This window comes from Ranitomeya variabilis, chromosome 2 (assembly GCF_051348905.1).
Source record: "Ranitomeya variabilis isolate aRanVar5 chromosome 2, aRanVar5.hap1, whole genome shotgun sequence".
NCBI classification, from domain to species: domain Eukaryota; kingdom Metazoa; phylum Chordata; class Amphibia; order Anura; family Dendrobatidae; genus Ranitomeya; species Ranitomeya variabilis.
Window position 1 is genome coordinate 128,134,263 of NC_135233.1, and position 26,319 is coordinate 128,160,581.

A 26,319-nucleotide genomic window follows, 5' to 3' on the forward strand; every position below is an offset into this window, starting at 1 on the left:
CAATGCCCATGTGCAAAGCATACAAATAAGCCAAAATGTATTATACGCATAAAGCTATTTCCAAAACTACACAAGGTCTGTATGGAAATTTAAAGATTTGAAAACTCAATTTTTTTACATCCTTATCTAAAGCATTAATGTTTCCTTTTTGTCTCATTTGAACTATATTGTTTCAACGGCTTGTTATTTTATTCATAAAGCACAAGAGTATTCTCTGGCAATGTACAATGGGGAAATAAAGATACACTGATAACAATACAGAGAAAGAAACTGAGACACAGGGTGAAAAGGCCCCTGCTCTGCGGAGAACGCGAGAGAGATAAGTGAAGAGGAAAACACAATATCTGGAAACCGCATTCCGTCATAAGTATTTACTCCACTTTGTTCTAATTAATGCAGAGACCATTACAATGTTATTTTTTAGCACAGGGAATTAACCCAAGCTAAAGTAAATAGCAATTTAGCTAAATATGGCTTGAAAATGAAAATTGCTTTGCCTGTAGTAATTTGTACACATTTGCCTAGGAAGGAACGCTTAGTGTAGGTACTGGCTTCTTTACCACATAACATGATACAGATATTATAAATGAGTCATGGCGGATAATGACCCTATGGCCGGTGTCACACTTGCAACTGCACCACATAAGATGGTACAGATATGGTACAGATATTATAAAGGTGTTATGGCGGATAATGACCCTATGGCCGGTGTCACACTTGCAACTGCACCACATAAGATGGTACAGATATGGTACAGATATTATAAAGGTGTTATGGCGGATAATGACCCTATGGCTGGTCCACTGCAATGTGAGAAACTTGGGTGAGTCTCTCGCCTCAATACCCGGCACTGCCGCCGGCACTCAGGACCGGAGTGTGCGGCTGCATGTATTCTATGCAGCTGAACGCTCCGGTCTGAACCACCAGCGGCAGTGCCGGGTATTGAGGCAAGAGACTTGTGCGTGTTTCTCGCATTGCAGTTGCAAGTGTGAGACCAGCCTATTAAAGAGTCCAGAAACATTAAGTTAGGCCTCATTCAGAGCGTTCTCTTTTCATGCAGATAAAACATGTACCGATTATAATCTATGATCCTGTTCACAACCGATTGGGTGACAAAATTCAATAAATGGAGTCATGTTTGTTTCAAACTGATCAAAATAGCTTATTCATATAACTGGGTTCATAATAAAATAACAGATTGCGCTTGGATGAACTATTTAATGCATAGGAGAAACAGAATTTTTTTTATGCACCGAGGCTAATATTGGACACAAATCAAAAATGGATGAAATTCAGATCCAACACATACATTAAAAAAACAGTTTCTTTTTCTTTTGTAAATAAAAAACAAATAAACGGATATCTGAATAGGGACTTACATATTTAAAAATAGCAAAATAATGTAACTCAGCCGGTGACAGATACAGGAACTGGTCCAATACCTTGCAATAAAAATGGGCAACACGGTGGCTCAGTGGTTACAACACTGTGTCCTGGGTTCAAATCCCACTAAGGACAATATCTGCAAGGAGTTTGTATGTGTTTTTACGTGGGTTTCCACTGGATATTCTGGTTTCTGCCCATACTTCAAATATACTAATAGAAAATTCAGCTTGTGAATCCCAATGGGGACTGTGATAATAATGTCTCAAAAATGCTGTGAGATATGTTTTTTCTATACAAGCAAGTAAAATAAATAATGATGTGTGTAAAGATAAGCAGTTAAACTTGTGTTGCCCTAGACAAGTCTTATCTTCACTTCTGTCCACAGTCTGACCTGATCCTTGGTTATGACATTGCAGGGCTTAGGGTGCCATGGTGTACATTTCATTTATCACTACTATAATAAAATATTTGGAGTTGGAAGAATTTTTTTCTCAAAGATGATAAAAATTGTCTGTCACCTCATCAACAATGCAGGATAATAGGTTTAACAAGATGGCCTCAGGTATGTTTTTCAACATTACTATGTTACTAGTTTCCAGGGTTTACAAATGGGGGAATTGTATGTGACTTTCTTATGCATATCAAAATGGAGGGTCTTCTGTTGTCCATGGGTTTGGTGTGATATTACAGCTCAATCCCTTTCAAGGAGCTTAGTTTCACTATTCTTTTTACTATTATTATTTTCTAAATTTCTGTTCCAGTACACATGTGTGTGAGCACAACATAGGTGGGGATTTTTTTATATATTGCATGGACAGCATTTTTTATAGATAATATGCATATACCTTTTTCCCTACAGCTGCAATTTAAAAATGAATAGCCAAATAAATGCTTAAAGGGGTATTCTGAAGTTGCTTCTGGTAGGGCATTCTCTTTTCCTTAAGTGACAGCTCTGGAGAATAGTAGAACTGTAGTATTAGCAGAACAATAATGCTCAGCACACATTCTGCTGTAACACATTTAGCTATCAGTGGTTAATTCTGGAGTGTATGCACTGTTATCACTGTTTTACCCATGACAGGGTATTTGAACAAGCACTTAGTTGCCAGACAGGGAGAACAGAGAAGTGTAATTAGCAGATCTGCTCTTTCAAGCTGCAGGCTAGTGATTTATAACTGCATTTCTTTAGAAGACGGGAGGAGGGAAGTGAGCAGGTAACTGGTAACTGCTGTATTAAAGAGCTGACTGGGATGTTAAGAGTTAACCCCTCTCCTGGAATGTAACTACCACCTACTATAGGCCAGGGTCTGGAGGCCATGCTTCTTGGAAACAAGTTGTACAAGATAAGATAACATAAGATAAGATAAAAGCTGTCATTGCAGCAGTAAGTCAATTTTAAACTTGCTTATTTTCATGTTGTCTAACAAATGAAAGCAATGTAAGAACTTGACAATACTCTCCTAATTTCTAGATGTTTAGCCAGGCGTATTTTGCTTTGGCTATAATATTGAAAAGGCCAGACCTTAGCACTCTGCTTTTAAAAAAGGGGGTTTCTTAATTATTTATCTCCTGAAAGAGGTGGTGTGGCACCAAAAATGAATTTTCTAAATATATATCTTTACACCATAACCAGTGCTTTTTTAACACAATATCCTACACGTCTCCCTACCCTGGTAATCTCTAACTATGTTTTTAATGTACTTCCTGTGATATTTCATTTGAGAGGAGTTACATGCAACGTTTTTTGGTGGCGAAGGTCCGACGCAACCGTCGCAAGACGGTTGCGACTTGTGGCAATGCGTCGCACTGCGTCACTAATAAAAGTCTATGGAGAAAAAACACATCCTGCAAGCACTTTTGCAGGATGCGTTTTTTCTGCAAAACGACACATAGCGACGTGCAGTGCACGACGCTAGTGTGAAAGAGGCCTAAGAGGCTGTTGCTGCACTCACTAGTCTCTTGCATCACTGTCCCCTCTGAAGATGTCCTGGATCCTGGGTGATGGACACTGTGGGAGATGCGAGTGCAGTGCTAACACTCTGCTTCTGTCTCCATCGCAAGTGAGAGTTGCTTCTGCAAAACAAATTGTCGGAAGGCAGAAACAGAAACAGTGATTGACATCAGCGTAGCTCCCTGATGATGATTTGTTAGAGGGTGGTGCTAGAAGCTGTAAGGGGGTGCTTTCATCATTCGCTGCTTCTATTCTTACCCCTGATGATGTCTTCTTTGACAGAAGCTATGGCGGAGGCAGAAACAGAAGCAGACAGTGAGCACTATGCTGACATCAGCCACAGCGTCCATTACCCAGGATCCAAAAGGTGTTTGGAGGGGCAGCAGTGCAAAAAACTAGGGAGTAACTGCGGCACTTCCCACTGTGACATCCTGTTCCTGGAAGGACGATGGACACTGCGATAAGTGAGTGCAGCCCCAGCCTCCTGTGACATCACGTTTGAGACTCCTCTCAAACTAAATTTCACAGGAAGTACAACTCCCCCCACTTTCAGAGATTAGATAAACAGGGAGAAGTGTAGGGCATTGTGTAATGAAGCAAAGTACAAAAGTGGTTACGGTGTAAAAATAGATTGTTAGAAAATACATTTTAGGTGCTTCTAGTAGCACTATAGCTAGTCTTTCCTTTCCCTAATGCAAAAGTTTCAATGCTTGCACTGCTCTCATCGTGTATCTAGATACACAAAGGCAGGCAAAGTGGCTTCTTGGCAGGCACCCCATTCCTCCACCACCATCGATACTCATATATGAGAAATATAACACGGTATTTTACCTGTATAGCACTATCGTACTTATTAAGTATTGAGGTCATAAAATCAAACAAAATAAACTATACAATTTTTTGTAAATATATACTGTATATTCTATTGCATAAATATGTTGATATTCATTTCACTCTCATTTCATTCTCAAAATATTTTTGGGCCTACAAAACAGCTTTAACAGCTGAGTGATCAAAAATTGAATTTAACTTTCTGTGATGCAAGACCTACGCTTTCATATGTTCGTTCACTATCAGTTTTAATTTATTGTTGACATTTTCAAGAATAATAGGTTATACTCGCAAGGGAGGATGAGATTGAAGTGATCAAGATTGTTCCTTGTTTAATGCATTGGCCTTTTACGTTGAGAAAAAATAAGAATCGCTTCTTTGATGAATAAATGCTCTATATGAAGGGCAGTTTACAATAGGGAGCCTGTCAAAGGCACTCAGACGTTAACAGAGTTAATGCTTCATTCAAACCTGAAAACTTGTTTTAACCTTATGAAAGGTTAGGCAGTACAATGGAGAATGAGTATAATCTATAAACTAGTAGTAGGCAGATAATGCATTTTGACTTGTTATGATCATACACACCTCACCATTTTTTTGATTTTGCTCAGCATGACACCCCCTGTCTATATGATTTATGAACATCCCACCCCTGACAATATCTTCAGAGCACCATAATATAGAGCATAGTGTAACCAAATGTGGCTTCCACCAATTGTAACAGTTGACAAGTGGGGTTTAAAGAACTTGGTCATCTTCTAGTTAAAAAAAAGTTATGACTTTAAACATATTTTTTAAAGTGGTTGCACTATGAAAGCAATCCTATCCATAGCATAGGTAATAACTATTTTATTGCTGGGGTGTCTCACTGCTGGGATTCCAACAGATCATATGCATTTTTCTCTGGAGTCTATGTCTCAATAAAGCGATGGTGACTTGAACACCCTGGCTCCTTGAAATAGTAGTAAAGAGCACAGTAGCAAAGTCACAAAATACTCAATTTTCTACTAAAATAGTAGAACTGTTAGGGTATGTGTCCACGGGCCGGATTACATCCAGATTAGCTGCGGATTGAACGCTGCGTCGCCACAAGGTAAATAACAGGGTCCTATGTAGAGGGTGCGGAGATTCCGGATGTGTGCAATGAACACATCCGGAATCACCACGCGTACAGAAGGGGGCGGCGCTTTGGGCGGAGCGAGTTTTCCGCTCTGTCCAAAGCGCCAGCAATTCGGACAGTGGACATGCACCCTTAGGGTAAGTTCACACAGGGCATTTTAGCTGCTTTTTTTTGCTGCTTTTTTATGCTATTTCTCAGCTGCTTTTTACAGTACCAGCAAAGCCTATGAGATTTCAGAAAACTCATGCACACACATTGTTTTTTGCGTGATCAGTGTTTTGTGCTTTGCTGCGTTTTTTCGACATAGAGCATGTCACTTCTTTCAGCATTTTTGCTGCGTTTTTTCAGAGTTTTTTCCCCATGGACCCAAAACAGCAAAAACGCCCTGTGTGAACTTACCCATATGCGTAGAAACTTTTATGTTACTAATCTAGCCTTCTTATAATGCAGAAAATTGTGAATGTTTTCTCAGGGCTTTTTATACCAAATTTATCAACAATGAGGTCAGTGGCAAATACAGACAGAAAAGGGCCACTGTGCAAAAATAGTATATAGGCCCTTCTTTGCTGATGTGAAGCTAAGAGCGCCCCCTTACCCCTTTGGCCCTTGTGCAGCTATACAGGCTGCATCTATGAGATGTCTGCACCTAAATGAGGTTGTTATGTCAGTGATTATTGGAAGGTGGTAAAATCAAGGATGGTCTCAGGCTGCAACATGTCCCATGCAAAATTCTTCTTTGGTGTCCCACCCTTTTTTCCCCTAGTTTCCCCAGGACATATATGGGCAGGAGGCTATCTTTTACATCCTAGGAAAATTGATTTAGACTTCCTTTCTTCTTTCCAACAGATTTTGTTAAACTTGTAAAAAATGCTATTAAATTAATGCTTTTTTTTTTAACAATTAACAGAAAGTTTGACATCCTTTTTTGGTGTTTTTCCCTATTGTGAAATCTAGGGGGAAACGTTTCACCCAAAACATTCTGTCAACTTAAAATAATCCCAATAAGGCACAGAATGCAATCAAATGTTTATCCTGAACAACATCATTATTTATAGACTAACATGTAACATCTGGATGCAGAGCTTTTGGAAACAAAAAAGGCGTAAAAAAAAGACCTGCAAAATCTACACTGTATTATGGTGCTACTTCTCTTCTGAGTTTTGAACTGTGCCTCAAAAGCAGTTTTCGACCACACATGGGGTATTGGTGAACTCAGGAGAAATTGTACAATAAATTTTGGGGTCCATTTTCTCATGTTACCCTTGTGAAAATACAAAATTGGGAACTAAATAAGATTTTTGTGGGAAAAATGTGATTTTTTTTATTCCACAGTTCTACGTTATAAACTTCTAAACCTATGGGGTTGAGGTGCTCAATACACATCTAGATAAGTTCCCTAAGGGGTCTAGTTTCCAAAATGTTGTCTCTTGTGGGGGGTTCCACTGTTTAGGTACATCTGGGGCTCTCCAAACATGAAATGGCATCCGCTAATTATTCCAGCAAATTTTACATTCAAAGAGTCAAATGGCGCTCCTTCCCTTTCAAGCAGTGCCTACCGCCCAAACAGTAGTATTCACCCACATATGGGGTATCGGCGTACGCAGGAGAAATTGCACAACAAATTGTATGGAGCAATTTCTCCTGTTACCCTTATGAAAATGCAAGATCTGAAGCTAAAAAAGATTTATTTGGGAAAAATGTGATTTTTTTATTTCCACGGCTCTACGTTATAAACTTCTGTGAAGCACCTGTGGGTTTAAGGTGCTCAATAAAAATCTAGATAAGTTCCCTAAGGGCAAAAACCACAACAGGAGAAAAAAAAGGAGGAAAAAACCTCCACTATTCTAGAAAAAACACCACAGAAAAACAGGCAAAGGTGCTTACCTGTCTAGGCCTCAAATCAAATGCACTCTCATGGTGCAGTGGGCCCAAATAAAGATGGCGACTACACAGGTGTGGTAATACCAAATGAGACAGCCAGCCTACAATCAGGGATTGGCCGCTTGGCACACCAGTGCAAATAAATAATCTGCACCAGTGTTCACACAGAGTATGCACAGCAACTGGATCATAGCCTATTAGTAACGCCATGTGGCGGGCTGACCAGTGCTAACTGTAATGCGTCCTGTGTGAACAGAGGCCACAACTTACAAAGCCATGAGAGTGCATTTGATTTGAGGCCTAGACAGATAAGTTCCCTAAGGGGTCTAGTTTCCAAAATGGGGTAAATTGTGGGGGGTTTCCACTGTTTAGGCACTTCAGGGGCTCTCCCAGCATGACATGTCGTCAGCTAATTATGCCAGCAAATTTTACATTCAAAAAGTGAAATGGCGCTCCTTCCCTTCCCAGCCTTGCCGTGTGCCCAAACAGTGGTTCATTTTCTCCTGTTGCCCTTGCAAAACTAAAAGAAATTAGGTCTAAAGAAAAATTTTTGTGAAAGAAAGTTAAAAGTTTATTTTTTCTTCCACATTCCATTAATTCCTGTGAAGCACCTGAAGAGTTAATAAATCTTGAATGTGGTTTTGCATACCTTGAGGGTTGCAGTTTTTAGTATAGTATCACTTTTGGGTATTTTCTGTCATATAAGCCCCTCAAAGTCACTTCAAATGTGGTACTTAAAAAAATGGTTTTGCAAGTTGTGTTGTAAAAATTAGAAATCGCTGGTCAACTTTTAACCCTTATAACTTCCTAACAAAAAAAATTATGTTTCCAAAATTGTGCTGCTGTAAAGTAGACATGTGGGAAATGGAAAGTTTTAAATTGTGAAATTTTCAAAATTTTTGCCAAGTTCTGATTTTTTCACAAATAAATGCAAGTCATATCAAATAACCCGTAGCACTATCATGAAGTACAATATGCCATGAGAAAATAGTCTCAGAATCAGTGGGATCTATTGAAGCATTCCAGAGTTATGACCTCATAAAGTGACAGTGATCAGAATTGTAAAAATTGGCCTGGTAAGGAAGGTGAAATCAGGCTTCAGGGTGAAGGGGTTAAATACAATAAAAAAAATAGAAAAAAAGAACTTTAAAAAAAATGGAAAAAAAAAACCCACAAAAGTTCAAACTAACCCCCTTTTGCCCCATTAAAAATAAAACAATAACAAAAACACATTTATAATATCACTGCATTCAGAAATGTCCAATCTATCAAAATATAAAACACATTAATCTATTCTCTAAATAATGTAGCAAGAAAAAAAATCAAAATGCCAGAATTACATTATATTGGTCTCCACAATATTGCAATGAAATTCAATAAAAGGCCATCAAAACATTGTATCTGCACCAAAATGAAAAAGTATCCAGCACTCATTAAAAGTAGAAGTAGGGCTCATTCAAATTTCAGTTTTACACATATGAGTGTTTTTCATGGCTTGCCCTAATACCTATAAATATTTTAAAAAATGACCGGCGCTTCTAAACAGAAAAATACAAGTTTTCAGGTGTAAGCTATGAGAGCCACTCATATCTAACAAATTAAAGCTGTACTCACATACACTGTTATGTGTAAAAATTTAATATATTAAATTGATGCATTACTTCTATAGAAAACATGTTAAAAAATGAAGGTACTTAGCGCACAAATTGGCCAATTCGTATGAGCCTAACAGCCAGCAATAAGGCTTACCCCTTTGTTGAGACCCTAAACCTAACATGATGCCTCTCCTGGGATAAAAGCCTACAATTATATGGGCAAAACACAAAGATTGAGCTTGATTCAAGTTGGTACACATGCAGCACAGAAACGCATGTTCACATTGGCCATAAAGCATACAAAACCTACAAAAAACAAAATGAGTAAAAATAATACTCAGCAATAAATAATGCACTATTGTAAGAAAGATATAATCAACATACAAAATAAACAAAACATATTGGTGCAAACGTTAAAGGACACAATCATGGACCAATCTCAAAAAATGACAACAAAACAAAGGAAAAAGTGACCAAACAGATCCAATATAATATAAAGTAAAATTAAACTTTATTTAAATATTTCATTAAAGAACAGGTACAAGGAGGAGAAAAAGCGCATATGTGCATCAGAAACATCCAAAGGATGCAAGGGGCAAGCGGTATATGTTAGTACAAAATAATATATATATCAACCGAATGTCTACAGTAAATAGTAGTGATCAACTAAAATGGGTAGCTGAATATAAATAACAAGATTCTTAACAATCAGTAACCTCATACTAAGTACACAACCATGAAATCACAAATAATTAATCTTACCCAAATAGTTGAATTAGGGACACCGCAGCGCCTGCACCCACCCTAACGCGCAATTTGGCGTTGCCTTCATCAGGGGGCATGCCCGGAATGAGAAATGTGAGGTTTAAAAAGAGTGAGGTGACCAATCAAATACGTAGATGGAAAGATGCTATATCTCAGATGAGATATAGAAGAAATGCTGACGTAATCCGGAAATGACATTAGATCCAGCATGCCCAGCGGCAGAAGAAACCACCGATCTGCCCATACATTCGAGCCCTAGACCGCCGAACATAGATAGGAAGTCACAAAATGATAACTCCACGTGCGCAATGCACAACATCATCAGGGCCATATATGACGCCTGCTCAGTCATATCCAAGCTCTGAGCAGCAGCGTCTACGTCATGTGGGTGTTGGCACCGAGGACAACATCAGCAGAGCCAACCCACACATCAAGACACAGAGAGCCGACGAACAGAAATGGAAGAGAGACGAGCATGTGTACAGGACTGCAAGATGTTAAATATAATAGATGATGTGGTGGCATAACATGCGTATAAACGCAAAGTAGTCATATTACAGAGAATTAGAGGACATTTACAAAAATATAGGTCACTCAATAATGATTACAATGATAATATACAGTTATATAATAGTAGAATAAATACTAATAATCCTGGCCAAACATACAAATGGCCTTTGATTAACCTATCAAAATCAATCTCAATATTAACATTAGATATTAACACAATAATGATAGCAAATCATACAGAATACATGGACCACAAAAATATAAGAAAACATTTTTTTTGCAAACACATAAGTGTCTAATAGAAAAAAATGAAAAGGTAGCTGTATGATGTCCTCCCATGAATTATAACGGATGAGAGTAGAGAGGCACAACTGCGAAAGCGAAGTCCACAATAGACACATGTGAATGTCATCAAAAACCCTAAAGAAAATAAAAATTGTTAAAAAAATTAAAACAGGAACAAACAGACATACAGTATGCTGTATGATGACAAAAGACCAATTGCAGACAAAGGATGGGAAGGGGGAGGGGGGACAAGCGGGCAGGGGGGAAAGGGAAAGAAAAGGAGGGAAAAGTGAAGGGGAAAGGGAAGTCAAATCCACAAAAAGGGGCAAAGCTGATGCTTTCATTCAGGCCATTGGGATGTAATGTTTTGAGAGTCCATATCCAGCGTGAATCTAGCTGGGCTAATTTCTGTGAGATCCTCCCCATATGGATACCGGGATCAATAAAATGAATGCCTCTGACCCGAAGGAGGGTGGAGTCGCAGTTATGGTTAGACCAGAAATGCTGTGGAATCGTTTTAAGTATGGATGGATCAGTGTGGCCGGTGGCGGCAGATATGCCTAAAACATGTTTTTTCACACATACCTTAAAAGGCCAGGTGGTAAGGCCTATGTAAATAAGGCCACAGGGACAGGCTGCAAAGTAAATAACATTGTGTGTGGTACAGGGAATATATTTTCTAATATTATAAGAACTAGACCTGTCCGAATTAAAAAAAAGAGTTTCATCTCTCAGTATTAGGGCATGACACACACTGGCCATATGGAGCACATCCATGCCTCAAAGGAAAATAATCTAGGAAAGTAAGCCTAGGACTTCCCACATAGTGGCTATGCACAAGAGAGTCCCGGAGGTTCCTAGAATGTCATGTAGTAATTGAAGGTCTATCAGAGATATATCTAGACAGAACAGGATCAGCTTGTAAAATCAGCCAAGATTTGTTGAGAGCCTCCCTCACCTGTGCAAAGCGTGTGTGATAGTCCGTGACAAACTGCACCACATTGTCAGATTTCCTTTCAGATGCATTATAAACCAAATCATTTCTGGTGGAATGCTTGGCACGATTATAGGCCCTCTTAACCATTCTATGGCTATACCCACATGCGTAGATTTTAACTCATCAGCCTGTTTTTCAAAGGCTTCATTAGTAGAACAGATTCTATGCAAACGTAGGAACTGTCCAGTAGGGACTAACTGAATTATATGTCTTGGGTGCGCCGAAGAGGCATGCAACAAAGTATTTGTATATGTAGGCTTCCTGTAAATATCTGTCTGCAGAATTCCACCATCATCACGGCTAATCAGGACATCCAAAAATTCAATCTTGGCATCATCATGGTGGTAAGCAATGCAAATATTCTAATCGTTGCTGTGAAGTGAGTCAATAGGTCCCTGCCAGATCAGGAAAATGTCGTTGATGTACTGTGTCCAAAGAGTGACACAGTCCATTGATGTAACTTGATCTGACAGGAAGAGATATATCTCCCACAGCTCCAGGAACAGGCAGGCGCACAGGCCGCCCCCATGGCTGTCCCCTGGAGCTGCAGGTAGAAAAAACCCTTAAAGAGGAAAAATTGTGTTTTAACATAAATTCCAACAACTCCAGGACAACGTCCTGGAATTCATTTGGAAGACCCATCATTCCAAGATATAAGTTTGTGGCCCCGATGCCATCAGGGTGCCTGTTATTGGTGTATAGGGACTCAATCTGTGCTGTCACCAATACCGCATCACCGTCAACCTGTAGGCTATCAATCCTTTTAAGGAAGGAACCAGTGTCTTTAAGAAAAGATGGAAGGCTATCAATGAGTATCTGTAAGATTGAATTGATCCATCTATTTACATGTTCCAAGAAATTCCCCACTCCAGAGATAATAGGACGTCCAGGTGGACAACTAATATCCTTGTGATATTTTGGCAAGAGAGATAAAGAAGGGATTGTAGGTTCCGAAATTACAAGTGCTGAAGCCAAAGCCTTTTCGATTACGCCATTTTCAACAGCTCGCGAGATGATGGTATTAAGTTGTGTCACATAGGCAGACAAGGGGTTGAAAGTAAGCTTTTTGTAACAAATTTTATTGTTTAAGTGGCGAAATGCCTCCTTTTCGTACATTGCAACTGGCCAAATAACTATGTTACCCCCCTTGTCTGCCAGTTTCAAGAAAACATCCGAAAGAGACTGCAAATGATGTAACCCATACAATCCTCTCTGGACAGATTGTCACCTTTGATAGTCTTTGGAATCTTTAGTAAATCTTCAAAAACCCTCAGCATAGATTGTTCCTCCTCTGTTGGAAATAAGCTAAACAGGTCACCATCATGGAAATGTTTTTGAACAGCGAAAATGTGGAGATCCTTGACAGCCGAGAAAGTGTCAAACCCCACAGAGGGAGAAAACGAGAGACCCCTACTCAAAGTGATAAATCAGACTGTGAGAGAGAATGTCCACTCAAATTAATTACCTTATTGTCATCTTTAGGTTGCGCAGGAGATTTAGGATTGCGTTTCCTATAAGGATGGTAATTACATTCACACATTTTGCGATATCCATTACCTGAACGGAGTAGTAATAGATGACATGGCAGAGTCCGATTATTCACTAATTGAGGAAATAGAAGTAATGGAAGGAGTGTGCTGAGCATGTGAGGCAGATGTGGAGGCTTTTTTTTCCAGAAAAATACCTTGTTAATTTGATAGTCTCTAGTGCCTCTGTTAAATTTCATGGTTTGAACTTCATTTAATTTTTTAACCACAGTATCCAATGTCTTTTCCAATGAGATTTCATAATTTTTTAGCATGTCAATCGGATATTTAGATTTAAACCCAGAAAGGGCAGAGTCAATAGTGAGCAAAACCCTGCTGTAACTAAATAGGTAAAAAGCAAAGGTGCATCTAAATAACACAGGGTTCTTAGTAGTGTTGAGCATTCCGATACGATACCTGATGCCTATTTCTGCATTGAGGACCTGAAATTACGTCACGGCTTGCTGTGATTGGTCGCGTCGCGGTCACATGGGCGGCACGCAACCAATCACAAGCCGTGACGTAATTTTAAAAATGCGCGCGTCTCCTGCCTCCCGTGACGTCACGGCTTGTGATTGGTCGCGTCGCCCATGTGACCGCGACGCGACCAATCACAAGCCGGAACGTAATTTTAAATTCCTGAATGCCTAGAATTAGGCATTGAGGACCTGAAAATTACGTCACGGCTTGCTGTGATTGGTCGCGTCGTGGCCACATGGGCGGCACGCGACCAATCACAAGCCGTGACGTCACGGAAGGAAGGAAAAGCGCGCATTTTAAGCAAAGAACGCTGCCGGTTCCCTCGGTGAGGTCCAGGCTGCGTCGAAGAGGTGAGTATAGCAATATTTTTTATTTTAATTCTTTATTTTACACATTAATATGGATCCCAGGGCCTGAAGGAGAGTTTCCTCTCCTTCAGACCCTGGGAACCATCAGGGATACCGTCCGATACTTGAGTCCCATTGACTTGTATTGGTATCGGGAATCGGTATCGGATTAGATCCGATACTTTGCCGGTATCGGCCGATACTTTCCGATACCGATACTTTCAAGTATCGGACGGTATCGCTCAACACTAGTTCTTAGTAGGGTTGAGCGAAACGGGTCGATCATTTTCAAAAGTCGCCGACTTTTGGCTAAGTCGGCGTCTCATGAAACCCGATCCGACCCCTGTGCTTGTCGGCCATGCGGTACGCGACTTTCGCGCCAAAGTCGCGTTTCAATGACGCGAAAAGCGCCATTTCTCAGCCAATGAAGGTGAACGCAGAGTGTGGGCAGCGTGATGACATAGATCCTGGTCCCCACCATCTTAGAGAAGGGCATTGCAGTGATTGGCTTGCTGTCTGCGGCGTCACAGGGGCTATAAAGGGGCGTTCCCGCCGACCGCCATCTTACTGCTGCTGATCTGAGCTTAGGGACAGGTTGCTGCCGCTTCATCAGAAGCAGGGAGAGCGTTAGGCAGGGTCCACTAACCACCAAACCGCTTGTGCTGCAGCGATTTCCACTGTCCAACACCACCTTCGGTGTGCAGGGACTGTGGAAGCTATTTTTTTTTTTTTTTCCCCTCAGCGCTGTAGCTCATTGGGCTGCCCTAGAAGGCTCCGTGATAGCTGTATTGCTGTGTGTACGCCACTGTGGAAACCAACTGCTTTTTTCAAAGCACATATCCTCTTGTTCCTTCCTTTCTGCACAGCTATCTTTTCTGTTTTTCCACACTTTTTATTTAATTTGTGCATCAGTCCACTCCTATTGCTGCCTGCCATACCTGGCTTACATTACTGCAGGGAGATAGTAATTGTAGGACAGTTTTTTTTTTTTTTTTGTTTTTTTTTTTTGTGGGAGATTAAGATTGGCATTTCTGCTACAGTGCCATCCCTGTGTGTGCCATCTCTCACTGAGTGGGCCATAGAAAGCCTATTTATTTTTTCCGTGATTTGTGTTCTAAAATCTACCTCAACACAAAAACAGTACATCAATCAGTGGGAGAAAAATATTGGCCTCAGTCAGGGCTTGTGTGCCACTGCTGTGTGTGCTATCTCTCATTCAGTGGGCTATAGCAAGCCTATTTTTTTTTTTTTTTTTTAATATTATTTGGTTTCTAATTCTCCCTGAAAAAAAAAAAAAAAACCTAAAAAAACAGTGGGAGAATAATATTGCCCTTTCAGCTTGTGTGCCAGTCTTGACTCCTGGGTGTGCCACCTCTCTCCCTCTCATTCAGTGGGCCATAGAAAGCCTATTTATTTTTTTTTTTAAATATTATTGGGTTTCTAAAGTCTCCCTGAAAAAACAAAAAATACATAAAAAAACAGTGGGAGAGTAATATTGCCCTTTCAGCTTGTGTGCCAGTCTTGACTCCTGGGTGTGCCACCTCTCTCCCTTTCATTCAGTGGGCCATAGAAAGCCTATTTATTTTTTCCGTGATTTGTGTTCTAAAATCTACCTCAACACAAAAACACTACATCAATCAGTGGGAGAAAAATATTGGCCTCAGTCAGGGCTTGTGTGCCACTGCTGTGTGTGCTATCTCTCATTCAGTGGGCTATAGCAAGCCTATTTTTTTTTTTTTTTTTTTTTTTAATATTATTTGGTTTCTAAAGTCTCCCTGAAAAAAAAAAAAAAACATAAAAAAACAGTGGGAGAGTAATATTGCCCTTTCAGCTTGTGTGCCAGTCTTGACTCCTGGGTGTGCCACCTCTCTCCCTTTCATTCAGTGGGCCATAGAAAGCCTATTTATTTTTTGGTTTTTTTAATATTATTTGGTTTCTAAAGTCTCCCTGAAAATAAAAAAAAAAAATACATAAAAAAACAGTGGGAGAGTAATATTGCCATTTCAGCTTGTGTGCCAGTCTTGACTCCTGGGTGTGCCACCTCTCTCCCTCTCATTCAGTGGGCCATAGAAAGCCTTGTTTTTTTGTTTTTTTTTTAATATTATTTGGTTTCTAAAGTCTCCCTGAAAATAAAAAAAAAAAACATAAAAAAACAGTGGGAGAGTAATATTGCCATTTCAGCTTGTGTGCCAGTCTTGACTCCTGGGTGTGCCACCTCTCTCTCTAATTGTGGGCCATAGAAAGCCTATTTATTTTTTGGTTTTTTTAATATTATTTGGTTTCTAAAGTCTCCCTGAAAATAAAAAAAAAAATACATAAAAAAACAGTGGGAGAGTAATATTGCCCTTTCAGCTTGTGTGCCAGTCTTGACTCCTGGGTGTGCCACCTCTCTCCCTTTCATTCAGTGGGCCATAGAAAGCCTATTTATTTTTTGGTTTTTTTAATATTATTTGGTTTCTAAAGTCTCCCTGAAAATAAAAAAAAAAAATACATAAAAAAACAGTGGGAGAGTAATATTGCCATTTCAGCTTGTGTGCCAGTCTTGACTCCTGGGTGTGCCACCTCTCTCCCTCTCATTCAGTGGGCCATAGAAAGCCTTGTTTTTTTGTTTTTTTTTTAATATTATTTGGTTTCTAAAGTCTCCCTGAAAATAAAAAAAAAAAACATAAAAAAACAGTGGGAGAGTAATATTGCCATTTCAGCTTGTGTGCCAGTCTTGACTCCTGGGTGTGCCACCTCTCTCTCTAATTGTGGGCCATAGAAAGCCTATTTATTTTTTGGTTTTTTTAATATTATTTGGTTTCTAAAGTCTCCCTGAAAATAAAAAAAAAAAATACATAAAAAAACAGTGGGAGAGTAATATTGCCCTTTCAGCTTGTGTGCCAGTCTTGACTCCTGGGTGTGCCACCTCTCTCCCTTTCATTCAGTGGGCCATAGAAAGCCTATTTATTTTTTGGTTTTTTTAATATTATTTGGTTTCTAAAGTCTCCCTGAAAATAAAAAAAAAAAATACATAAAAAAACAGTGGGAGAGTAATATTGCCATTTCAGCTTGTGTGCCAGTCTTGACTCCTGGGTGTGCCACCTCTCTCCCTCTCATTCAGTGGGCCATAGAAAGCCTTGTTTTTTTGTTTTTTTTTAATATTATTTGGTTTCTAAAGTCTCCCTGAAAATAAAAAAAAAAAACATAAAAAAACAGTGGGAGAGTAATATTGCCATTTCAGCTTGTGTGCCAGTCTTGACTCCTGGGTGTGCCACCTCTCTCTCTAATTGTGGGCCATAGAAAGCCTATTTATTTTTTGGTTTTTTTAATATTATTTGGTTTCTAAAGTCTCCCTGAAAATAAAAAAAAAAAATACATAAAAAAACAGTGGGAGAGTAATATTGCCCTTTCAGCTTGTGTGCCAGTCTTGACTCCTGGGTGTGCCACCTCTCTCCCTTTCATTCAGTGGGCCATAGAAAGCCTATTTATTTTTTGGTTTTTTTAATATTATTTGGTTTCTAAAGTCTCCCTGAAAATAAAAAAAAAATACATAAAAAAACAGTGGGAGAGTAATATTGCCATTTCAGCTTGTGTGCCAGTCTTGACTCCTGGGTGTGCCACCTCTCTCTCTAATTGTGGGCCATAGAAAGCCTTTTTATTTTTTTCCTTCATTTGTGTTTTAAAATCAACCTCAACACAAAAACACTACATCAATCAGTGGGAGAAAAATATTGGCCTCAGTCAGGGCTTGTGTGCCACTCCTGTGCGTGCCATCTCTCATTCAGTGGGCCATAGAAAGCCTTGTTTTTTTGTTTTTTTTTTAAATATTATTTGGTTTCTAAAGTCTCACAGAGAAAAAAAAAAAAATAAATTAGGTGGGAGATTAATATTGACATTAGTGCTTGAGTGACAGTCCTGCGTGTGTGTCATCTCTGTGATTTGGTGTCACAGAAAACAGAGTGTGTAACATTGTGCCTGATTTTCCTTGTGGTCTCACCAACCTGTTAAGGGATATTGAAATCATACTGAAGTTATAGCTCACCGTGTAAGTTGTTTGACAGCAACAAATAAAGTTAGTTTGGTTACGATTTTTAAACAATGAGGAAGTCTGGTGCAAGAGGTCGTCGTGGGCGTTCATTGTCAGCTGGTAATGGTGGTAGTGGAGCATCAGGTGGTCGTGGGGATAAAAATATTCCACCTAAGTCTGGAGCTGTGGAGCCAGTTTCGTCGTCAGGCTACACAAGGCCTCGAACGCTCTCTTTTCTGGGAGTAGGAAAACCGCTTTTAAAGGCTGAGCAGCAACAGCAAGTTTTGGCTTACATTGCAGACTCAGCCTCTAGCTCTTTTGCCTCCTCTTCCGAAACTGGTAAATGTAAAAGCAGCGCGTCGCTTGTGGATGTTCACGGTCAGGGACAAGTCGCTTCCTTGTCCTCCTCAGCAAAAACTACAACAAGAGAGAAGGATGCAGCAGGCGACACAACGGGTCACTCCATGGAGCTCTTTACACATACCGTCCCTGGCTTAGAAAGTGAAACATTTAACAGGCCATGCCCATTACAAGTAGATTCTGACATGGAGTGCACTGATGCACAGCCACAGCCAGAGTACTATGCTGCTCCTTTGACTCAGACCACCACATTGCCCTCTCAGGGTACAGATCCACAATCAGACCCTGATGAGACTATGTTGCCCCGCCACGAACGCTATACCACCGACCGACACCGTGACACAGACGAAGTTGCACACGAGCTCGAAGAGGAGGTAATAGATGACCCAGTTATTGACCCCGATTGGCAGCCATTGGGGGAACAGGGTGCAGGCGGCAGTAGTTCAGAAGCGGAGGTGGAGGAGGGGCCGCAGCAGGCATCAACATCGCAACAGGTTCCATCTGCCGGGCCCGTATCTGGCCCAAAACGCGTGTCAAAGCCAAAACCTGTTGGAGGACAGCGTGGCCATCCGGTTAAAGCTCAGTCTGCAATCCCTGAAAAGGGATCCGAGTCTAGGAAGAGTGCAGTCTGGCATTTTTTTAAACAACATCCAACTGATCAGCGCAAAGTCATCTGTCAAAAATGTTCAACTAGCTTAAGCAGAGGTCAGAATCTGAAAAGTCTAAATACTAGTTGCATGCATAGACACTTAACCACCATGCATTTTCAAGCCTGGACTAACTACCAAACGTCCCTTAAGGTTGTAGCACCCTCGGCCAATGAAGCTAGTCAGCAACGCAACATCCCTTCCGTCACTGTAAGGCCACCATTTTCCGCACCACCGGCAGTATCTGTGCAGGTTTCTTTGCCAGCCAAAAGCAGTCAGGGTCAGGGAATCACCAGTTTAGTAGGAGGAAATATTGCATCTAGGGCACCGGCGGAAACAATACCGTCTCCAACCGTCTCTCAGTCTGCCATGTACACCGGCACACCCGAAAGTTCCACGATCTCCTGCTCTCCAGTCCAGCTCACCCTACATGAGACTCTGGTTAGAAAAAGGAAGTACTTATCCTCGCATCCGCGTACACAGGGTTTTAACGCCCACATAGCTAGACTAATCTCGTTAGAGATGATGCCCTACCGTTTAGTTGAAAGCGAAGCTTTTAAAGCCCTGATGGAGTACGCTGAACCACGATACGAGCTACCTAGTCGACACTTTTTTTCCAGAAAAGCCATCCCAGCCCTGCACCAGCATGTTAAACAGCGCATCGTCCATGCACTTAGGCAATCTGTGAGTACAAAGGTGCACCTGACTACAGATGCATGGACCAGTAGGCATGGCCAGGGACGTTATGTGTCCATCACGGCACACTGGGTGAATGTGGTGGATGCAGGGTCCACAGGCGACATCAATTTAGGGACAGTTGTGCCTAGCCCACGGTCTAGGAAACAGTTGGCTGTAGGCGTTCGCACCCCCTCCTCCTCCTCCTCGTCCTCCTGCAGAAGCTACAGCTCTTCCACAGAACGCAGTCGGCCAACCACTCCATCGGCAGATGACACTGTTGCACACCAGTTGTCCCATTATGGGCCAGCTACTGCCAAGCGTCAGCAGGCTGTATTGGCTATGAAGTGTTTGGGCGACAACAGACACACCGCGGAAGTTCTGTCCGAGTTCTTGCAACAAGAAACGCAGTCGTGGCTGGGCACAGTAGATCTTGAGGCAGGCAAGGTAGTGAGTGATAACGGAAGGAATTTCATGGCTGCCATCTCCCTTTCCCAACTGAAACACATTCCTTGCCTGGCTCACACCTTAAACCTGGTGGTGCAGTGCTTATTGAAAACTTATCCTGGGTTCTCCGACCTGCTCCTCAAAGTGCGTGCACTTTGCTCACATATCCGACGTTCGCCTGTACACGCCAGCCGTATGCAGACCTATCAGCGGTCTTTGAACCTTCCCCAGCATCGCCTAATCATAGACGTTGCAACAAGGTGGAACTCAACACTGCACATGCTTCAGAGACTGTGCGAACAGAGGCGTGCTGTTATTTATTTGTGGGAGGATACACGGGCAGGCAGTAGGATGGCAGACATGGAGTTGTCAGGTGTGCAGTGGTCGAAGATACAAGACATGTGTCAAGTCCTTCAGTGTTTTGAGGAATGCACACGGCTGGTTAGTGCAGACAACGCCGTAATAAGCATGAGCATCCCCCTAATGCGTCTGCTGATGCAAAGTTTGACGCACATAAAGGAGCAGGCGTCTGCACCAGAGGAAGAGGGAAGCCTTGATGACAGTCAGCCATTGTCTGGTCAGGGCAGTGTACAGGACGAGGTAGCGGGCGAAGAGGAGGTGGAGGACGAGGAGGATGATGGGGATGAGTATATTTTTAATGCGGAAACTTTCACGGGGGCACAGGAAATTGGTTGCGTGTCACGGCCGGGTTCTGGTTTTTTGAGGGACACAAGTGACGTAGATTTGCCTGCAACTGCCCCTCAACCAATCACAACCGGAGATTTGACAACTGGAACTTTGGCCCACATGGCGGATTATGCCTTACGTATCCTAAAAAGGGACACACGCATTACGAAAATGATGAACGATGACGATTACTGGTTGGCCTGCCTCCTTGATCCACGCTATAAAGGCAAATTGCAAAATATTATGCCACATGAGAACTTGGAACTAATATTAGCAACCAAACAATCAACTCTTGTTGACCGTTTGCTTCAGGCATTCCCAGCACACAGCGCACGTGATCGTTCTCACACAAGCTCCAGGGGGCAGCAGACTAGGAGTGTTAGGGGTGCACACATCAGAAGTGGCGTTGGACAGAGGGGTTTTCTGACCAGGTTGTGGAGTGATTTTGCTATGACCGCAGACAGGACAGGTACTGCTGCATCAATTGAAAGTGACAGGAGACAACATTTGTCCAGTATGGTTACTAACTATTTTTCATCCCTTATCGATGTTCTCCCTCAACCGTCATTCCCATTTGATTACTGGGCCTCCAAATTAGACACCTGGCCAGAATTGGCAGAATATGCATTGCAGGAGCTTGCTTGCCCGGCAGCAAGTGTCCTATCAGAAAGAGTATTCAGTGCTGCAGGTTCAATATTAACCGAAAAAAGGACTCGTCTGGCTACCCAAAATGTTGACGATCTAACATTCATTAAAATGAACCACAACTGGATTTCGAAATCTTTTGCCCCACCTTGCCCGGCCGACACCTAGCTTTCCTATGAAAAGCTCTTGCCTGTGAATTACTTTTCTAATGTCTAATTTGCTGCAGCTGATTGTACAGCATACGACATGTTTACACCTCCCTAAATGGCAAAACTCCCCACACGGGGCCGTGGTATCGCGACTTGGCGCAAGCACCCGTGAGACTGCTGTTTGTCTGAAGAGGTGGGTGTGCTCGCTTTTGGTTGACGGCATTGCTACTGGGTCCCTCATAGTACAATGTAGTGTCTCTGGCGGTGGTGGTGCGCACCCAACGTCAGACACACCGTTGTAACATGAGGGGCCCTGGGGCGGTCCCGCCGGCCTCAAGAGAGTTCCCCCCTACCCCAGCTCAAAATGTGCTCTACCACGTGCAAAATTATGTCGCACAGCTCCACCAATCTTTAGTCTATTCGCTGACATCATTCAATGTCTGGCACTGACAATACAAATTTGTAGACATCTATGATGCAACTTAAAGTAGTCTGTGTCTGTGTCCTATATTGGCACCATTAAATAGTTACTGCCAAATTACAATGTCAGAAACTCAGTAGATGAGCCCACCCCTGTACCTAAGTATGCCACCTTTTTTTTTTGTTTTGGTTGTTTTGCGAGACATTAACATCTATTTATATTTTGGGAGTACTGGGACAGACACTCCTTGCACTACTCCTCCACTCACCACCAAGCTGCCTGTGTATCCATGTAACCGCTGTAAAACTGCCATGAGCCTATTGTTTGTTATTTTAGGCCTTTGATAGCCTGTCTGCGGTCCCTACTTTAAATACTCCTCCACTGACCACCAAGCTGCCTGCCCGTGTATCCATGTAACCGCTGTGAAACTGCCATGAGCCTATTGTTTGTTATGTTAGGCCTTTGATAGCCTGTCTGCGGTCCCTACTTTAAATACTCCTCCACTGACCAGACCACTGCTGCCCGTGTACCCCTGGAACCAATTATAAAGTGCCTACAGCCAGCCCATTTTCTTATGTTAGGCCTTTGAAGCCTGTCTGCGGTCCCTACTTTAAATACTCCTCCACTGACCAGACCACTGCTGCCCGTGTACCCCTGGAACCAATTATAAAGTGCCTACAGCCAGCCCATTTTCTTATGTTAGGCCTTTGAAGCCTTTCTGCGGTCCCTACTTTAAATACTCCTCCACTCACCACCACCAAGCTGCCTGCCCGTGTATCCATGTAACCGCTGTGAAACTGCCATGAGCCTATTGTTTGTTATTTTAGGCCTTTGATAGCCTGTCTGCGGTCCCTACTTTAAATACTCCTCCACTCACCACCAAGCTGCCTGTGTATCCATGTAACCGCTGTAAAACTGCCATGAGCCTATTGTTTGTTATTTTAGGCCTTTGATAGCCTGTCTGCGGTCCCTACTTTAAATACTCCTCCACTGACCAGACCACTGCTGCCCGTGTACCCCTGGAACCAATTATAAAGTGCCTACAGCCAGCCCATTTTCTTATGTTAGGCCTTTGATAGCCTGTCTGCGGTCCCTACTTTAAATACTCCTCCACTGACCAGACCACTGCTGCCCGTGTACCCCTGGAACCAATTATAAAGTGCCTACAGCCAGCCCATTTTCTTATGTTAGGCCTTTGATAGCCTGTCTGCGGTCCCTACTTTAAATACTCCTCCACTCACCACCAAGCTGCCTGCCCGTGTATCCATGTAACCGCTGTGAAACTGCCATCATGAGCCTATTGTTTGTTATGTTAGGCCTTTGATAGCCTGTCTGCGGTCCCTACTTTAAATACTCCTCCACTGACCAGACCACTGCTGCCCGTGTACCCCTGGAACCAATTATAAAGTGCCTACAGCCAGCCCATTTTCTTATGTTAGGCCTTTGAAGCCTGTCTGCGGTCCCTACTTTAAATACTCCTCCACTCACCACCACCAAGCTGCCTGCCCGTGTATCCATGTAACCGCTGTGAAACTGCCATGAGCCTATTGTTTGTTATTTTAGGCCTTTGATAGCCTGTGTGCGGTCCCTACTTTAAATACTCCTCCACTCACCACCAAGCTGCCTGCCCGTGTATCCATGTAACCGCTGTGAAACTGCCATGAGCCTATTGTTTGTTATTTTAGGCCTTTGATAGCCTGTGTGCGGTCCCTACTTTAAATACTCCTCCACTCACCACCAAGCTGCCTGCCCGTGTATCCATGTAACCGCTGTGAAACTGCCATGAGCCTATTGTTTGTTATGTTAGGCCTTTGATAGCCTGTCTGCGGTCCCTACTTTAAATACTCCTCCACTGACCAGACCACTGCTGCCCGTGTACCCCTGGAACCAATTATAAAGTGCCTACAGCCAGCCCATTTTCTTATGTTAGGCCTTTGAAGCCTGTCTGCGGTCCCTACTTTAAATACTCCTCCACTGACCAGACCACTGCTGCCCGTGTACCCCTGGAACCAATTATAAAGTGCCTACAGCCAGCCCATTTTCTTATGTTAGGCCTTTGAAGCCTGTCTGCGGTCCCTACTTTAAATACTCCTCCACTCACCACCACCAAGCTGCCTGCCCGTGTATCCATGTAACCGCTGTGAAACTGCCATGAGCCTATTGTTTGTTATTTTAGGCCTTTGATAGCCTGTGTGCGGTCCCTACTTTAAATACTCCTCCACTCACCACCAAGCTGCCTGCCCGTGTATCCATGTAACCGCTGTGAAACTGCCATGAGCCTATTGTTTGTTATTTTAGGCCTTTGATAGCCTGTGTGCGGTCCCTACTTTAAATACTCCTCCACTGACCAGACCACTGCTGCCCGTGTACCCCTGGAACCAATTATAAAGTGCCTACAGCCAGCCCATTTTCTTATGTTAGGCCTTTGAAGCCTGTCTGCGGTCCCTACTTTAAATACTCCTCCACTGACCAGACCACTGCTGCCCGTGTACCCCTGGAACCAATTATAAAGTGCCTACAGCCAGCCCATTTTCTTATGTTAGGCCTTTGAAGCCTGTCTGCGGTCCCTACTTTAAATACTCCTCCACTGACCAGACCACTGCTGCCCGTGTACCCCTGGAACCAATTATAAAGTGCCTACAGCCAGCCCATTTTCTTATGTTAGGCCTTTGAAGCCTGTCTGCGGTCCCTACTTTAAATACTCCTCCACTCACCACCACCAAGCTGCCTGCCCGTCTATCCATGTAACCGCTGTAAAACTGCAATGAGCCTATTGTTTGTTATTTTAGGCCTTTGATAGCCTGTCTGCGGCCCCTACTTGCAATACTCCTCCACTGACCACAATGCTGCCTGGAGTGCCTGCCTGTGTATCCATGTAACCGATGTAAAACTGCCATGACTGCCTACTGTTTGTTATTTTAGGCCTTTGATAGCCTGTCTGCAGCCCCTACTTGCAATACTCCTCCACTGACCACACCAATGCTGCCCGTGTACCCCTGGAACCTATTTAAAAGTTCATAGAGCCTAGTTATATATTTTATTTACTATTAATAAGGCCATGATGGACTACGCTGTACCACGCTACAAGCTAACCAGTCGACACTTCTTTTGCGAGAAAAGCCATCCCAACCCTCCACCAGCATGTAGAAGACCGCATTGTCCATGCACTCTGGCAATCTGTGAGTACAAAGGTGCACCTGACAACAGACGCATGGACCTGTAGGCATGGCCACGGAAGATTACGTGTCCATTACGGCGCAATGGGTTAATGTGGTGGATGCATGGTCCACAGGGGACAGCCTACTAAGTCTGTCTGCAGTCCCTAATTCAAATTGTGCTCCACTGTCTAAATCGGAACTTCCACCTTCTGGCTTTCGGCCTATAGTATCAGAAATTAAACTGCATTTGGCCTTCAACTTTGGTTAGGGCCTACTAACGGCTTCTGCCCCTCCCTGGTGTTGCCCTCAACTAAATAAAGCTGAGCTTCAACCTTCTGCTCCAAATTACCATTTTGAAAAATGCAATAGGCTTTTCAGGCCTACTAAAGGAGTCTGTCTGTGTGCCCCTCCCTGGTGTTGTCCTCAACTAAATAAAGCTGAGCTTCAACCTTCCGGCTCTCATTATGTGGTTTTAAAAAAAAAAAAGGTGGTTAGGGCCTACTAACGGCTTCTGCCCCTCCCTGGTGTTGTCCTCAACTAAATAAAGCTGAGCTTCAACCTTCCGGCTCTCATTATGTGGTTTTAAAAAAAAAAATGGTGGTTAGGGCCTACTAACGGCTTCTGCCCCTCCCTGGTGTTGTCCTCAACTAAATAAAGCTGAGCTTCAACCTTCCGGCTCTCATTATGTGGTTTAAAAAAAAAAAAAGGTGGTTAGGGCCTACTAACGGCTTCTGCCCCTCCCTGGTGTTGTCCTCAACTAAATAAAGCTGAGCTTCAACCTTCCGGCTCTCATTATGTGGTTTTAAAAAAAAAAAGGTGGTTAGGGCCTACTAACGGCTTCTGCCCCTCCCTGGTGTTGTCCTCAACTAAATAAAGCTGAGCTTCAACCTTCCGGCTCTCATTATGTGGTTTTAAAAAAAAAAAATGGTGGTTAGGGCCTACTAACGGCTTCTGCCCCTCCCTGGTGTTGTCCTCAACTAAATAAAGCTGAGCTTCAACCTTCCGGCTCTCATTAAGTGGTTTTAAAAAAAAAATGGTGGTTAGGGCCTACTAACGGCTTCTGCCCCTCCCTGGTGTTGCCCTCAACTAAATAAAGCTGAGCTTCAACCTTCTGCTCCAAATTACCATTTTAAAAAATGCAATAGGCTTTTCCGGCCTACTAAAGGTGTCTGCCCCTCCCTGGTGTTGTCCTCAACTGAACAAAGCTGAGCTTCCACATTCTGGCTTTCGCCCTATACTATCAGATATTAAACTGCATTTGGCCTACTAGTGTGGTTAGGCCCTTGAAACAGTGTCTGCTGCTCTTGGGTTTGCTACTCCACTGAACAAAGCAATGCCGCCTGTTTAGTCCTGTTACCAATTTTGAACTGCATGTAGCCTACTTTATTCTTTGGCCCTATATCTGTTTCCTCCTCATCCTGCCCATTGCCCAGCCACTGCTAAATGA